The 13,847-nt window shown below is 37.6% G+C and overlaps 1 pseudogene; it reads left to right on the forward strand.

The window, feature by feature from the left end:
- Positions 1-5,977: 5,977 nt before the first annotated feature.
- On the forward strand, positions 5,978-10,987 carry LOC141248881 (uncharacterized; annotated as a pseudogene).
- The last annotated feature ends 2,860 nt before the right edge of the window (positions 10,988-13,847 follow it).

Genomic DNA, 13,847 nt, shown 5'->3' on the forward strand with positions numbered 1-13,847 from the left:
CTTATACATAAGACGTTGTTCCAAACAATGTATTATGTAAACGAGACATTGTTCGGAACACCGTCTCTTGTCCTGCCCAATTCAAAAACACGCAACTAATTTAAACCCTCACACATTATTAGCAAACCAACAAAACATTCAATGAACATCGTCTCTTGTACTGCCCTATTCAAAAACACGCAACTGATTTAAACCCTCACACATTATTAGCAAACCAACAAAACATTCAATGACACGCTTCAGATTTAAACCTATCCAACCTACAAAACATTCATTTCATTCAACTAATAATACAAAAACTTTTACTAGGTTCAGATTTAATACATAACTTTAAATAAATTAAATTATAAAATTACTTTATTCAAATTTCTTACTAAGTTATAAATTATTATTAGGATTATAAGTAGGAAAGTGTAATAGTATTTTTATTCTAGATAAATTAATCTAATTATACTTTTTTCTATATTCTAATAAAAAGAATAATATAATTGCAAAACAAATATTTCATATCTAATTCATGAAAATTATTATATACATGTCTAAATACTTAAGAGTTATTTAATATAAAATTAATGTATAAAAATTATATAAATTATAATATTCATGTTTAGTCATCATTTAGCAAAATTTGCATTACACGGTCATCAAAAACCATGCACATAAGAATTTAACTTTTTCTAGTACACGTGTGTGAGACGATGTTCGAAGCGGCCTCTCACACATATTTTTTTTAATTAAACCAGTGTATGAGACGCCGTTTGGAATGGCGTCTCATACACAACCTGCCTGGGCAGGATATACACTCACAAGAGCCGTCGTTTCAAATGGCGGCTCTCCCACGTACCCCAAAAACATGAACATTTTGATAAAATGTTTTGCGGAGTGACTATAGTGGAAAAAAGTTTCAAAAAACTGAACAGATTGAAAATTTGTTCATAGATAGACAAATCCTAAATCCCTACAAATGAGGAATTCATTTTCCCTTTTTATTATATTTGATAAATAAAGAAGATTTTAATTTTATTCATATTTAATCTGGACTGTATGATCCACTCTAATTTAACGCCTTAAAATAGTACTATCATTTTATTTTAAGAAGCAGCTTTACTAGAACCTAAATCTATATAGAGAGAGAGTTAATTCGGTGCGGATTGTGCGAAATAAGGTAGTGCACCAGTGTATTACTGAATAGTGCACTACTAGAAAGTGCACAAGTGCACTACTGTGGAGTGCACTCACGAGTGCACCAGTAATGCACTCAAAAACTGCGGAGTGTACCAGTGCACTACTGAGGAGTGCACCAGTAGTGTACTGAGGAGTGCACCAGTGCACTACTAAGAAGTGCACCCCAGTGCACTGAGGAATGCATCAGTGCAATAACGAGGAGTGCACCAGTAGTTCACTAAAAAGTGCACCAGTACACTACTGAGGAGTGCACCACTGCACTACTTGGGAGGGCTCCAGTAGTGCATTGAGTAGTTCACCAATAATATGCTGAAAAATGCACCAGTTAAGATGAGCCTGCACAGTCTGTAAGAAAAATTAGTCCGTGTCAGACTAATTTTTCTTACGCACTGCGCGGACTCATCATATCTGGTGCACTTTACAACATATTATTGGTGAACTACTCAATGCCTTGCTAGTGTCCGAAGTATGCGGGCTCATCATAACAGGATAGGGTCCGGATTGTCGCTTCAGTCCGATAACAATGAGGATATTCATGTCATTTAGAAAAACATTAAATGTTTTTCTAAAGGACATGAATATCCTCATTCCTATTGGACTGAAGCGACAATCCGGACCCTATTCTGGTCCACCATCGTTCCAATCATTCTTCCTTTAGTCGTGTACTGATGGCGCCTCCACTAATGCCTCCGTATCTTTTCTTGCATGTGATATTCATAGTGATGATATACTGTCACAAACAAAAATAAAAACAAAAACACTGGAATGATATGCTTATTACAATTGTGTAGTCCTCATCCATATAAATATCATCACAAACAAAAACGCAAATAAAAATATAAACAATACACCAATCAATGATATAGATCATACAGAATATAAAACATATCCACGTTTTGCATTGAAGATATAAATACTGGGACAGGATCATATGCGTACAGCCCATTTCGTGCGTACGTGCGTATATGAACCTCTCTGTGTATTTTAATGAACCTCCATGTCTTATGTTTTTGAACCACATATCTACTTTGAACCTGAAATTTAATGAACCTCCGTGTCTTATTTTTGAACCGCCTAAAATTTCAGAAATGAAGGTTCATAGTACATATGTGGTTCAAAACATAAGACATGAAGGTTCATTAAATTACACAGAGAAGTTCATATACGCACGTACGCACAAAATGGGATGTACGCACCAGAACCTCCCTCTATAAATACTAGCCAATCTAAGAATGCTAAAAGAATTATAACCATTAAATATAGACTAATATTAATGCCCTAATTAAATCAGGGTAGGTGCAATTTACTTACTCGGATTAATTAGGATAGTGTCCCACCAAACGAACCATAATCCGTATTTTTGGGATCTTTTTAATTTCCCTCTTCTTTTCATTAACACCCATATTTACTCTCGTCTTCGTCGCCGGTACTACCAGAAATTAAAACACAAAAATAATGGAAGTTAGTGGCGACGGGACGTATTTTTACATGTCACAAATAGAAACGACAAAAACAACAAATTATGACTGCTATAGCTACAGACGAAAATATAAGTGTCATACGAACAAAGAAATAGAAAATCTCTCCCATCTCTCTAGTTTTTCGGCGGGAGGCTGAGAAGTTCGAAGAGGTCTTGGCGGAGCTTGGTGGCGACGTGGCCGTCGGCGATGTACATAGGATTTGCCTTCGGACAAATCTGGAGGCTCTTTCCATCCCCTTTCGATCTGAATTCTTCACCACCTTCCTTTGTTGTATCAGATATGTTCTCTTACTTGCTTACTCTCTCTTAATTTCTAATCTATTTTTATGCATCCATGATTCTCTCAAGAACCCTTTATTATGGCTTTTTGTAGCCTTTTTGGTTCAAATTTTGATTCTATTATACATTTACGTTTCTATTTCTGAATTCTGGTATACCACTTATCATCTATATACCAGCTATATTAAGAACTAGTTTAAGACCCGTTCCATGCACGGGAGTTTAAATTTTCTAACATATTTAGTTCGTTACATAAATCTAAACGATATAAAACTTATAAGTTAGAAAACAAATTGATAAAGAACAACAAAGGAACATGAGTTTTGTTGACCCATTTCACCATAAACGTCTACATCTGCGGGATTTTAATCCAGGTTCTCTAATATAATTATATTAGTTAATGAGCATCATCTAACCAAATGGACTTGATCTACTAAATTAGAAAATTGTGCATTTTTTCCGATCAGTTAGTGTTATAATTATCAATACTGAATACAATTATCATATTTGAGTTGATGAAATATTTGACAAATAAGTAAGCTCTTGAAGAACTTCACTCACATCAATCACCTCAACTGCAATTTCACGTTAATGCAAGTTATTATAAGTTGAAATGCGTATTATAAAAATATCAAGAATGACATCTATCACAAGTACATACATGTGAATCATTGCTTGAATTAGCAATAATAAGTGTAGAACAATCAACACCAAGGAGATACACTTGCCCATTCTTATGATAATATAAACCATGGTGTATAATAAATTATTAGATTAAATCAAACGGAAGGTAAATAGTAGCACAAATTTAATGAGATTCATAGTGAAGAATGATAGACATACCTCATTAGTTCAAGTTTTGAAAAACCTCTTTCTATACAACATTCAATGTTGTAGTTTGTGATTGGCCGTTTTTGTCTCATATAAGAACTTTCAAACCCTCTTTACTTGTATGATGCAGGAGCATCCCTCAAGCCAACTACCCAAGGAGCAATCACAAGAGCCATGTCAAAGAAGATCCAAGACCTCATTATACAAGTAACTTTGACTCAAGACTTAGGGCATGATTTGGGACCCATTGCTTCTACACTTCTGGCATGTAAAAGAAGTTCTCATCCCCAACAAATCCAATGAAGACAGCCAAGCCATTGGAGGACTCCAACATGGCTTCATTTGGCGTTTTTGTGCAACTATCACAACTAGACACTTAGCCGGTTAAGTTGTCTAGGTGTAACGTTTTCACCCTCTTCCCTAACTATTTTGTGGAACTTATCTTAGGGTAATTTGGTCTTTATTTCAAGTATTTTTAGGTTTCAAAGGGCCGGATTCAACCTAGGTATAAAAGCCTAAAGTTAACCTTCACTAGGGGCCTTTGATTGAATTGATGTTGTAGTAGAGTAAAAACTCCTCCTAGTTTCTCATGGGCCATCTTTGATTAGTTTGAGCAGATCTATCAAACTGCTTACCTTGCCTATTTCATCTTGTTTATGTAATTGATTTTGTAAACTTGTTGAATGGGAAACTCTTGGTGCTCATGGTAGTATATCTCCATGTTGTGTTAAGTTATAGCTTGTTTTGATCTTTATCTTCTTGTATTGTGTTGAGGTTAAGTCCAAGGTGCCTTACATAGCAAGAGAAGTTCTCTTCAAGAACATATCCATTTCTTCCCTTTAAACTCTTTCTTTCTTCTTGTTCTTGCTTGTTTTCAAGTTTGAACAACACTTAGAACACTTGTTCTTAGTGTGTGTTGGTTGAACACTCTAGATCCGAGCTTGTGGGAGATAATCCTACATCAAGTGGTATCAGAGCTCAGCTGAGTTTTCAACCATCTCTCATCCTTAAAAACACAAAAACAAAGTGATTTGCAACACTTGCAAAGTCACACCAAAAACAGCCCCAAAAACACTAGTCAAGCCTTGTTGTTGTGTGCCTTTTTGTTGGTCTAAGTCTAATGAATCTTTTGAGTATTTGCAGGAACTAAAACCCAAGTTGGAAGTGTTTGAAGAGGCCTAAGGAATCACCAAGCAAAGTTGAGGGAGTGTCTAAGAGAGAACCAAAGCCAAAACCTAAACCGGGTGCTTGATTTCATGCACAAAAGTGGTCAAGAACCCAACTTTGAAGCTTCACACCTCAAACCAAACACAACCAAATGAAGAACACTTATGAGCCCCATGAAGAACAACATTTGATCTGTTGAGGGCAACAAAAATCAGGCCAAGGGCACGAGTAGATTGTCCAAACACTAAAGCCAAAAATCATTCCCAAAGCGGTAAAGTGTCATTTTCTACTTTTCAAAAGTGTTGACCTAGCCTATTCACAAGACTTTGCAGCCTCATTGGGTCGTGCCTTTTTGGATGTGACCTGAGCCTTCCACATAGAAAAACCCCCACTACAAGGATCAAGAAAGTTCACATCCATTGCAGCTCATTAACCTCTTGAAACAAACACCCAAAGTTGCTTGCAACACACTTTTTGTACCCCGGGTAACGTGCTAGCTTGCCTTTTCTTAACTAAATCTTGTACCTTTTGTTGTGTACTCCAAGTGCAACATTTGGAACGTGACCAAGTGTCCTAAAGCACATAAAGAAGAAGGAGAGAGGGGATTGCCATGAGCCCCTCACACCTAGCCTAACCCCACCCATATGCCTTGTACTTGGCTACACTTAGCCAAGTTTAAACACATATCCTAGCCTAATTCTCAAGGACACTTCCAAGGCTAAGCAAGGGAATTTCAAGGGCTTCTTTATGCACCATAACTGAGGTAAGACGTTCTCAAGTCCCTTTGAACTAAACACTTTCCTACATCATCTTCTTACAAGTGCACTTGCTTGTCTATGCTAGCTATAACTCTTTGTTGATTAAGCATCTTAGTGTACCAAGCTAACAAGTGTTACTAGCATCACATTGCATTTATAAGGTGATCAAATAGCCAAGGTTGAGAGGACATTAAAGAGTGTAGAGTGATTCAAACACAAGCAAACACAAGCTTATTAGACTAACATTAACATTGTTCATTGTTTGTTGTCTTTGATCATGCCTAGCTCACAACAAGGATCCCAACATGGATCTCAACAAGAGGAGGTTCACCCACACCTACCCTCGGACAATAGCATCACTAATCAACCTGATTTAGTGAACATTCTTAGTGACTTGAAGAAGGTCATTGGTGATCTCTCTAGTAGGCTAGCCACCGTTGAATCCAAACAAGACAAGCCTAGAACTCCACCTATAGTTCTAGGGGCCCAATTTCAAGTTGGAGGGACTTCACACCCACACACTCAACTACCATTACCAAACCAAGAAGTGAGGCATGAACCCATATCACCTCACCTAAGGCCGGATCCCATAAGAATACTCACTAGACCCATTGTCTCACCATGGCCTAGACCTCCACCAATGAACTATCCAAGGGAGTTTTCTAACCCTAACTCTCCTGAATGGAATAGGTATAGTGATGATGGTGTTGATGAGTTTCAGGGGGATAGGTATATGAGGCAAGGAGGAAGAGGAAGGAGGCCAATGTTCCAAAGACATGAGCAAAGATATGATCAAGCTCCTAGGCCAAGAGAGGAAGATGGTATTGGTAAAGTAAAGGTCAAAATCCCTAGCTTTGAGGGAAAGTGTGATCCTGACTTGTACTTAGTGTGGGAGAGGAAAATGGATCAGATTTGGGCTTGTCACAACTTCCCCGAGATGAAGAAGATACAACTTGCAACATTGGAGTTTCAAGACTATGCCATGCTATGGTGGGATAGTTTCACTCAAGGGAGAAGGGATGCCTTTGCACAACCTATCACCACTTGGAATGACATGAAGAGACACATGAGAGAGAGGTTTGTACCAGAACATTACAAAAGAGAGCTTAGATACAAGCTAGAGAGTTTGAAACAAGGAAGCATGAGTGTGGAGGAAGTGTACAATGCCATGCACATGGCCATGATCAAGGCTGACGTTAAAGAGGATCCAGTGGACACCAATGCTAGATTCTTAAGGGTCTTGAATCCATCTATCTCCCTAGAAGTGGATATGTACCCTTATGAAACAAGTGATCAACTCTTACACAATGCTATTAAGGTGGAAAGGAAAATGAAGCAAAGATTGTTGCAAACTTCAAGGCCAACATCTAGGCCTACTACTCAAGGCAACACATGGAATGGAAGGCCATCATCTAGCACCCCATTTCAGCCTAAGGTTGCCCCACCTTCAAGAGACTTTCCTAAGCCCCAAGGCAATGCCATGGGCACTCAAGGGAGTACTTCTAAACCCCCTCAAACATCCAACAATGTGCATCCTAAGTCTAGTAGTTTAGAATGTTTTAAGTGCAAAGGAAAGGGCCATTTTATGAGAGATTGTCCTAACAAAAGAGTGATGGTTATCAATGCCCTAGGACAATATGAATCAGAGAGTGAAACTGAGGAGAATGACCCTAATCTTGCTATAGAAGATGACTTAGGAGAGGACAATGATGAGATAGAATATGAACAAGGAGAAGTGTTAATTTGCAAAAGAGCTTTAAGTGTGCAAACTGAGTTAGTGGAATATAATCAAAGAGAAAACTTGTTTCATAGTAGATGTGTGATCAAAGATAAAGTGTGTGATGTGATCATAGATGGAGGGAGTTGTTGCAACATTGCTAGTAGTGAGTTAGTTGACAAACTTAGCCTACCTTCAATCTTGCACCCTAGACCTTATAAGTTGCATTGGATGAATGATTGTGGAGAACTTAAGGTCCATAAGCAATGCAAAGTCACACTTAAGATAGGACACTATGTAGACACCATCCTATGTGATATCTTACCTATGCAAGCATGTCATCTATTACTAGGTAGGCCTTGGCAATATGATAATAAGGTCACACATGATGGGTTCACAAACAAGTATACCTTTATGTTTAATGGAAAACTAACCACTTTGAAACCTATGACTCCTCACCAAATTGTTGAAGCTGCAGAAGCTAAGAGAATGAAGGATAAGGTGAAGGAGAAGCCTAGGATCAAAGACAAGCCATTGGCTATGTATACTTCCAAGTGCCAAGGACAATTTTCCATGCTTGTGTTCAAAGAAGTTAAGGAGGATGATTTTGTGCCCAAAGATGCAAGACTCATGAGCTTAGTGAAAAGACACAACATGACCTCAGAGAACCCACAAATCACCCTACCTAAACCCATTCAAGATGTCCTAGATTCCTTCCATGAAGTGTTTCCACAAGAGCTACCACTAGGCCTTCCTCCACTTAGGGGCATAGAGCACCAAATAGACTTCATACCCGGTTCTATACTCCCTAATAGGCCAGCCTATAAGATGAATCCCATGGAGAGTAAGGAAGTGGAGACACAAGTGCAAGAGTTACTAGAGAAGGGGTACATTAGGGAGAGTATGTCCCCTTGTGCCGTGCCAATTCTCTAAGTGCCAAAGAAAGAAGGCACCATGAGAATGTGTGTGGATTGTAGAGCCATCAACAACATCACAATCAAGTATAGACATCCAATCCCAAGGCTTGATGACATGTTAGATGAGCTCCATGGAGCCACATGCTTCTCCAAGATAGATCTCAAGAGTGGTTATCATCAAATAAGAATGAGAGAAGGTGATGAATGGAAAACCGCATTCAAGACCAAGTTTGGCCTCTATGAATGGCTTGTCATGCCATTTGGCCTCACCAATGCTCCATCAACCTTCATGAGATTGATGAACCATGTGCTAAGAAGCTTTATAGGCCAGTTTGTTTTGGTTTACTTTGATGACATTCTCATCTACTCTAAATCTCTACTTGACCATGCCTACCACCTAAGGGAAGTATTATCCAAGCTCAAAAATGAATCACTCTTTGCTAATATTAAGAAATGTGATTTCTACTCTAATCATATAACTTTTCTTGGCTTTGTAGTGAGTTCTAAGGGGTTGGAGGTGGACAAGGACAAGATCAAAGCCATACAAGATTGGCCAACTCCAACAAGTGCAACACAAGTTAGGAGCTTCCAAGGGCTTGCTAGCTTCTATAGAAGATTTGTCAAAGACTTTAGCACCATTGCCTCCCCCTTAACTGAACTCACAAAGAAGAATGTCATATTCCAATGGGGACCAAGGCAAGAAGAAGCATTCAATGAGCTCAAGGCTAAGCTAACCGAGGCACCACTCCTAGTTCTACCAGATTTTACAAGACCCTTTGAGGTTGAGTGTGATGCAAGTGGTGTGGGAATTGGAGGAGTGCTTATGCAAGAGGGTAAGCCTATTGCTTTCTTTAGTGATAAACTCAAGGGTGCAACTCTAAACTATTCTACTTATGACAAAGAATTGTATGCCGTTTAGGGTGTTGTTAAGGTGGAAACATCATGGCAACATTATCTTTGGCCTAGTGAGTTTGTCTTACATACTGACCATGAGTCACTTAAGCACTTTAGAAGTCAAGACAAACTTGATAGGAGGCATGGTAGATGGATGGAGTTCATTGAGACTTTCCCTTATATTATCAAGTATAAGAAAGGGAAAGACAATGTAGTGGTTGATGCTCTCTCTAGGAGGCATGCCTTGCTCACCACTCTTGATTCCAAGGTGTTAGGTTTCACCTACATCAAGGAACTCTATGGACATGATTCTGATTTTGGAGCTATCTATGCTCATTGCCTTGACAAGGGTCAATTGGGCAAGTATTATTTGTTTGATGGATTCTTGTTTAAGGTTGATAGAGTTTGTATACCTAAGTGTTCTCTTAGGCTTCTTCTTGTGGAGGAATCTCACAAGGGAGGACTAATGGGGCACTTTGGGAGAGACAAGACTCTATCCATTCTGAGTTCCCATTTCTTTTGGCCTCATATGCTCAAAGACATAGAACACATGCTTAAGAGATGCATAGAGTGCCTTAAGGCCAAATCCAAAGTTAAACCCCAAGGATTGTACACACCATTGCCTATACCTAGTGCACCATGGCTAGACATTAGTATGGACTTTATAGTTGGTTTGCCTAGGACTAGAAGGGGTAGAGATTCCATCTTTGTGGTGGTAGATAGGTTTAGTAAGATGGCACATTTCATTGCTTGTCACAAAACTGAGGATGCCACTAATGTAGCTAACTTGTTCTTTTCTGAGGTTGTAAGACTACATGGCTTACCTAGGACCATTGTGAGTGATAGAGATCCTAAATTCCTTAGCCATTTTTGGAGAACCTTGTGGGGAAAGATAGGCACTAGACTTTTATTTTCCACATCTATTCACCCACAAACGGATGGACAAACGGAAGTGACCAATAGAACCTTAGGTACAATGCTTAGAGCCTTGATTAAGAGTAACCTAAAGGCATGGGAAGACTTGTTACCACATGTGGAGTTTGCCTACAATAGAGCTACCCATTCTAGCACAAAACTGAGCCCATTCATGTGTGTTTATGGCACTAACCCCCTAACCCCATTTGATCTTATTCCTTTGCCTTGCAAAGAGAAGTGTGACTATAGTGCAGAGAACCAAGTGAAGCTCATCAAAGACCTCCATGAGAGGACCAGAGAGAGGCTAGAGAGCTTGGCCAAGAGTGTGGCAGGGACAAATAACAAGTTTAGAAGGAAGGTGTTGCTCAAAGAAGGTGATCTAGTATGGGTACATCTAAGGAAGGAGAGATTTCCAAACCTAAGAACTTCCAAGCTTTCTCCAAGAGGAGATGGACCATTCAAGGTGTTAAGAGTGGTTGGTGACAATGCCTATGTCATTGACCTACCTGAGGAGTATGGAGTGAATCCAACTTTCAACATAGGAGATCTCACTCTCTTTGAAGAACAACAAGATGAAGCATGGGAGGAAACTAACCAAGAAGAGCCATTGCCCATTATGGGAGGGGATGGCCTGGGGTCAGGCCTCTCTCAAGAGGGAGGGAATGATGCAGGAGCATCCCTCATGCCAACTACCCAAGGAGCCATCACAAGAGCCATGTCAAAGAAGATCCAAGACCTCATTATACAAGTAACTTTGACTCAAGACTTAGGGCATGATTTGGGACCCATTGCTTCTACACTTCTGGCATGTAAAAGAAGTTCTCATCCCCAACAAATCCAATGAAGACAGCCAAGCCATTGGAGGACTCCAACATGGCTGCATTTGGCGTTTTTGTGCAACTATCACAACTAGACACTTAGCCGGTTAAGTTATCTAGGTGTAACGTTTTCACCCTCTTCCCTAACTATTTTGTGGAACTTATCTTAGGGTAATTTGGTCTTTATTTCAAGTATTTTTAGGTGTCAAAGGGCCGGATTCAACCTAGGTATAAAAGCCTAAAGTTAACCTTCACTAGGGGCCTTTGATTGAATTGATGTTGTAGTAGAGTAAAAACTCCTCCTAGTTTCTCATGGGCCATCTTTGATTAGTTTGAGCAGATCTATCAAACTGCTTACCTTGCCTATTTCATATTGTTTATGTAATTGATTTTGTAAACTTGTTGAATGGGAAACTCTTGGTGCTCATGGTAGTATATCTCCATGTTGTGTTAAGTTATAGCTTGTTTTGATCTTTATCTTCTTGTATTGTGTTGAGGTTAAGTCCAAGGTGCCTTACATAGCAAGAGAAGTTCTCTTCAAGAACATATCCATTTCTTCCCTTTAAACTCTTTCTTTCTTCTTGTTCTTGCTTGTTTTCAAGTTTGAACAACACTTAGAACACTTGTTCTTAGTGTGTGTTGGTTGAACACTCTAGATCCGAGCTTGTGGGAGATAATCCTACATCATTGTAACTCTGGATAGGGCAAAATATAATTGTCCATGAGAAAAAATAGGCTGAAGTAGGAACAAACCGACCCGAGACAATGATTGACCTTGACTTTTATTTATGGTCATAGAAAAATACACGATCAACAGAAATTGTCTTCTATGACACTTGAAGTGAAATCGAGTATTTGATGGTGAAAGTATAGTGCAAGTAATGTACACTTGATGACCTATGTTACTTCCTGAGATTATGTCATCCTGGATAACGTGTGTTCCAAGTCAAGTAATTATCAGTATCGTATCGTTACATAGGCATGAGGGTTGATCAATATGTCTGAGAAGCACCAGAAGAACACCTATCTTCAGTTTCTACACATGATTAGGAATCCTGGATAATCGTATATTGTTGAGATACTCACTTGAATACATTGTAGCATCACTGTTATAGTTATCATCAGACCTGCAAATACTGTCTTAGCGAAGATAGATTCTTTCTTCTCCTGGTAGTTAAGACAACATGTAATCATTGACCGTCTCGACAATCTCATGTGTTGGGAAAATAATTTCCCTTTCTTGGAAGTAATCAGTTGGACATTGAATGGCAATGAGAGAGGGATACAAAGCTCCAACAATTGATGGAATTGGTTCACTCACTTCGGTTATATGTACTCTTGAAGAAAGTTGACATTTGGAGGACTTAACCTCAACTTTAGTAATTAAAGTATTGATTCTTAATTTAATAAAACTCTCTTAGATATATGTAACGACACAAACTATGTTATAATGTTAATGAAGTTTCAGATGAATCAAGGGGGGTTAAGGAGGACTTTGTTGGAACTAAGGCTCCGTTCGGCAACATATATTTATCTAGATGAATGTACCAAAAATTAGATGAAAAGAGGATAATTTATGATTTCTCCATCTACCTCCTTGCCGCATGGCTATTTTGTCCCAAAAATTAATCTAGATGGATGTAAGAGCTCTATTCATCTAGCTTATGAAGTTTTCATGAGATGAATAAAAAAACGTTCATCCATAATATTGGAGATTAATTGGAAAATTCATCTAGATGAATCTAAATTTTAATTAATCTACCATCTTTCATCTAGATGGAAAATGAAATTCATCTAACATTACCAAACAGCGGACCTCGATGGTTACAAACATAGGAGAATGTTAAGAGAGAATACCATTAATTGATGAAGAAGATGGAGAGTACAAACATCAAAGAATGTATAAGCAATTAAGCATCTAACTGTAATTAGAATGTAATTATAAAATTTGATTTTATACAATTTAATATATATTTAGAGGAGATTATTAATTAACAAATAATAAGATGCGGAATTTTTCAGAAAATCCAGATCCTATTATTTAGGTCCTAGTTATATTGCGTGCTATTTTTTTAAATGAGAAGCAGAATATTATTAATCTTCAAGCATAATCATTAAAAAATTTAAATTAATAATGATGCGACAATTATTTAATGGATTATTTGAATTATTATTTTAAATTCATTGGTGAGCTGGACCAATAGGAAGTTGACATTTGGAGGACTTAACCTCAAAATTAGTAATTAAGTATTGATAGGTTATTTGAATTATTATTTTAAATTTATTGGTGAGGTGGACCAATAGGAAGTTGACATTTGGAGGACCTAACCTCAATTTTAGTAATTAAAGTATTGATTCTTAATTTACTAAAACTCTCTTAGATTTATGTAACAACACTAACTCTGTTATAATGTTAATGAAGTTACAGATGAATCAAAGGGTGATTAAGAAGGACTTCGTTGGTATTAAGGATGACTTCGATGATTGTAAACATAGAAGAACGTTAAGAGAGAATACCATTAATTGATGAAGGAGATGGAGAGTACAAACATCAAGGAATGTATAAGCAATTAAGCATCTAATTATAATTATAATGTAATTATAAGATCTGATTTTATACAATTTAATGTACATGTAGAGGTGATTATTAATTAAAAATAATAATAAGATGCAGAATTTTTCAGAAACTCCAGATCCTATTATTTAGGTCATAGTTATATTACGTGCTATTTTTTTAAATGAGAAGTAGAATATCCTCAATCTTCAAGCATAATCATTTAATTTTTTTTAAATTAATAATGATGTGATAATTATTTAATAGGTTATCTGAATTATTATTTTAAATTCATTGGTAAGGTGAACCATTACGAAGTTAATATTTCTGAG

Source organism: Phyllobates terribilis, unplaced genomic scaffold (assembly GCF_046119375.1).
Source record: "Phyllobates terribilis strain yellow unplaced genomic scaffold, ASM4611937v1 Scaffold_4138__1_contigs__length_64608, whole genome shotgun sequence".
In the NCBI taxonomy this organism is placed as follows: domain Eukaryota; kingdom Metazoa; phylum Chordata; class Amphibia; order Anura; family Dendrobatidae; genus Phyllobates; species Phyllobates terribilis.